Here is a 5,054-nt window from a genome sequence, read left to right as displayed (position 1 = left end):
TTATTATATTTACTGAATGTAAATATCTTCAATCTTCTTTCTTACATTGTCCTCTCAGCTTTACTTATTTTCTTCTGAATCTCCTTGGCTACCATTCTGTTTTAAAACGCGTGGCTAAGAATTTTTCTTAAGGAGGAAAAGGGGAAGCTAATCTAAATATATTATTTGAAAGCGATAGTACATAATACAATTATATAAAATGAAAAAAAAATGGAATATAAGCTTCGAGCTCCCAGCTCCAACTATGTATGTCTGTTATCATGTTATCAATGTATCTCTTTTTATTATTATTCCAAGTAAACATCTTCCCGCACATCCATGGAAGGAAAGCATTCTAGTCCTGGGTTTTAATAAATACAGTAAAAGCTTTAGTACTTAACTAGCTAAAGCACCCAGCACGTCCTTGCAACTTTTCGATTTACTACTTTTACAACCTGCTTATCTACATCTAATGTACCAGATATGCAAATTTATTATATGTACATACATGATTTTGGTTATAAAAGTCTAGGTATATAGCAAGCTGTGCTTTGTAAAGCATCAGAGACCAGGTGTTGTCATAGCGATAAGTGCCTTTCACGATAATTTTCCAGTGCCTTTCTGTGACGTTTCATTGCCTGTCCATTGATTAGAAGTTTGTATACCTAGCTAACTGTTAAATTTCTACAAGTTATTTTCTGACGAGAATTCCCTCGCGTACAAAGACCTGTCTCTATCAATATTTCATTCGAAAGACCTAAAACATTTCAATAGCAAATGAAACGCATCCTCAGAATGTCAACGTAATATAACCCAGCGCGATATGAGTATTGACAAGCCTTATCAGTACGTAACGCGTCTCCAATGCTGTTTTTAAAGTATCATATGATGTATCAAAAGCTTCTTTGTCAAGCGTCATCAACTTTTTCGTGCATAACTCTTTCGGGTAAAGCAAGTGTAAGAACTAACATTTCGTCGGTTGCAAATGCAGCATATGTATGCTGGAAGCAACAACAGCCACGTGGTTGATTGCCCATCGGTAGTTCCCGTGTCACGTGCCTATTTTTTTTTGTATTCAAGCACAGATGGTTCAGGAATTTGAAATGGACAGGATCCTCGATTGTCCGCCGAGTTGGTGCAATCAAATGGTTTCTACTTTAAAAACACTACTCATACAATGTTGAACGCTTTGCAACTTTTGATGCAAAGTCATACAGGTTTATTTTCTGCGATCCAGAGATTTAAATTGAGATAATGTATCGGACTGGGCAGATGTTTGGTGGTGTTTCGAATGGGGGTTTATTTCATATATATTTTTTTGGTGGTTGGGCGTGCAGCGCACTCTGGCACATGTCTTGCGAGCTCCAACTTCCGGTGGTCAAATTGGACCTCAAAAAGAGCAGGTGGTTAGCAGCAGACCTTTGTGAAGCAAAACCTTCGTTGCTTTTTTTTACGCGCCATCAATCCTCCCCAAATTCAACGAAGCAACCCGCCACCCCCGCCCTCCACCCAAAAAAGTCATAAAGGTATAAAAATATCATTATTGTTATTATCCCATTGTTGTCACTTTCGTGCGAAGTTTCAGTGATTGATGTGGTTTATTTTATATGTATGTGGTACATGGCGTTGAAAATTCGATGAACTTCTGCGGTTTTGGTTTCATCCAACGTGGGCCAACGGGTTTGATGATAAAATCATTTCAATTTATTCGATTTCCATCCAATGCTGTCTTTTAAGTCTTGAATTTATAATTTATACAATCCCGGGAATTTGGGTATGACACACTTTCTCAAAGTATAATTCAATGTTGCATTACTTCTATAAACCGGAAGTTAAACATTATTGCAAGCACCTGTTTCGGAATAATTGTAAAATAATGGGTGGTCATTAATTTATGTCATAAATGGAGGTCAAGGTTTAGCTCACACATGGCGACGAGTTTATTATGTACTAATTTATGTGCGAATGGTGTAGTAGTAGCTGAAGGGGATCGAACTCAATGTCACCCTTCCGTATTTTGAACGGCGCGTGGCATCCCTTTTTTTATTACTTCGATCTGATCGGAAAAGGGCATATGTAGGTGTAGGTTGAACCTGGACTCGCTTACCATATGTTCGAAATCCTCTTGGGCAGATTTTTGTGTGCAAATTCAGTTTAATTTAGTGGGATCCACCATTTTCTGTTCCGACTATGAAATAGTTGTCGCTCGATTGCGCCATAAAAGCTTCGTACACAAATGCAACGAATGCTAAATTCAACATGTATACTTTTCAGAGTGTCGTATAAATTCCCATACAGGTCGTGTAAATTCTTTAGCGTTTCCAGAGAATTTTTTGCATTCCGATCATTTTTTTACAGGCTTATTATTAACTTCACTCATTGTATGTACATAGAACAAAATTACTCGAATCAAATCGAATGGTGTGATTCCCACATTACATGTTTTGGCCCTTCAGGATTTCGATTGTGCCTACTGCCAAATCATTTGAAATAAGATATATGTACTTTCGACTTAAAGGTTGCCAGATACATTTATATAAGAATGTAAGTGTCCACTAGTTTTCAAAACCAAACAATACACAACACAAAGCCTAATATTGAAAAATGAAATTATCAATAACTGCAGGACCGCACCCAAGAGTTCAGCCGCTTGTGTGCAAACTTAAATCGGCTGCTCTTTAATTTTATCAGCATTTATATAAATCGGGGTATAATAGTGTAGAAAATAAAGATTAACCAGAAAAACAGAAAGAAAACCAAACGTTTAGTTCTGAACAGGACCAGACGACAAGAGAGACTGAAAGTTTTCAAGTTCATTCATGAAAATATAGTGTTATTACTAGTCACCGGAGCCTGAGGGGGCTTGTCCAAAGGTTGTAAATGCATTGTTAAAGGTTTGCCGAACAATGGATAGCACTGTGACTATCCTACCTCTAGTTATTACTAGACTGCGGAGAGAGACAGTGCTTTTTCCAGGAATCGGGGAGGTTTGGCTATATTTATAAAGCTAGAGTACAAAAAGAAAGGTTGGGCGAACCTTTTACAACAATTGAACAATAGCATTTACAACAATTGAGCAATAAACGGCGGGCTGTGGATCCGGCATTTAGTTATTACTAGAGCCCGGAATCAGAAGGGGCTGTTTATTGTTCAAAGATTGTAAATGCATTGTTAAAGGTTTGCCGAACCATTTTTACAAAGCATTTACAATTGAACAATAGGCGGCACGTTTCCGGCCCCTTCGGATTCCGACCTCTAGTTATTACCTCCAATCCCACATCAGGACATTTTTTCGATGACCAACCAATACTCAACATCTTTGAAGAAACACATCTGGCGGTCACAAAGATAATAGAACATAAAATAATGAGCTCTATGCGGATCGAAGCTATACCTGCTATCCCGCTATTTCCCCGAATTAAAGTTCGGGTTTGTTACAAGTTGTAACTTGCAAGAGCAAACCGCAAGTATTCAACAAGACAACCTAAATGCATTTTAAAAAGTACGAAGTCTTGTTTTGTTTTTTTTTAAGGAATATAATTTTTTCTGCTCATTTCTTTTGTCTGCCTGTGCGCGTTGTACACATTTGTATATATGGTAGGCGCGGCCCTAAATATTTGTACATATATACATATGTATGTATGTATATGAAGCAAATAGTTTAATTGTTTGATGATATTACTAATATCATATTAGCCAAGCAAAAGTGCCACCGGACAGAATTTTCCATTTACAACGGTGATTCTAAATCGAAATACAAAATTTTGTATAATGAGAGAATAATAATTTCATCTAACTCATATAGCGGAACTAATAAAAAGCTTGTAAAAAGATAAAGATACCATTGTTGAAAGACACGTACAAATCAAAATGTTGCGAACTTTCCGCCCACAGATCATTGTTTATTTACGTATCTTTTACTAAACATATCACATGAGGCGGCTATTACTAAAAATGGTCTTTACAAGAACCGAAGTGGGCTCAATAAATTATTTATTATTGTTATCATTAATATAGTCATTTAAAAGGGTAAATGAAGTCAACCTATAAAATCCTCAACATGAGTCTGACCATGGGTCTACCTACCGACTACCCTCTCTTGGACGAATTTAATATCATATAAATACATATATGCATAAATACATGTGTTTTGATTATTCAAAGTCCTCGTTTTAACTATCAAAAAATAAGTCCTTAAAATTTATGGCCTAGGGTTTTTAACAAGATATTTTTTTTATATAATCACGTACTATATTTTCAATTTGAATGCCTCTTGATCATTTTCTGGATCCGCTATTGCAATCTGAGAGACTCCGGACCAAATATTTAAATATCAAATATTCGTATTCGAATAACGAACATATTCGTATTTTTTTGTTGAACAAAAGTGTACTTTTGTAAAATTACATATGGGAATTTTATGGTTCGATGATTACTAGTCAAATGTGAACCGGTCACAGGACAACCGGTCGCACTAGATCGGTCACACGTGATCACTCGTCACACTAAAACTGGTCACACCCGAAAATTGGTCACACCCAAAAATTCAACCAATTTTTAATTTTGTGACCAGTTTTAGTGTGACGGGTGATCACGTGTGACCGATCTAGAGCGACCGGTTGTCCTGTGACTGGTTCACATATGACTAGTAGTCCGTTTACCGAATTTTATAATGATAAATATCAAGCAATTGTTCAGTTCGGTTATATGTAGTTATGAAAAAAAAATTAAGAGCTACTAGTCTATTACAAAAGCCTCGATTCAATTAGATTGAAACCAAATTCGCACCCTTACGTTGTGAAGAAACTCGCAATAGTAAATGCCGACTGACGAAAAAGAAATGAACAAGATATTTTTTTTATATAATCACGTACTATATATTCAATTTGAATGCCTCTTGATCATTTTCTGGATCCGCTATTGCAGTCTGAGAGACTCCGGACCAAATATTTAAATATCAAATATTCGTATTCGAATAACGGACATATTCGTATTTTTTTGTTGAAGAAAAGTGTACTTTTTTAAAATTGCATATGGGAATTTTATGGTTCGACCGAAATTTGAAAAGAAAAAAA

Source organism: Arctopsyche grandis, chromosome 6 (genome assembly GCF_051622035.1).
Source record: "Arctopsyche grandis isolate Sample6627 chromosome 6, ASM5162203v2, whole genome shotgun sequence".
In the NCBI taxonomy this organism is placed as follows: Eukaryota; Metazoa; Arthropoda; class Insecta; order Trichoptera; family Hydropsychidae; genus Arctopsyche; species Arctopsyche grandis.
Note: the sequence above shows the minus strand (reverse complement) of the source record.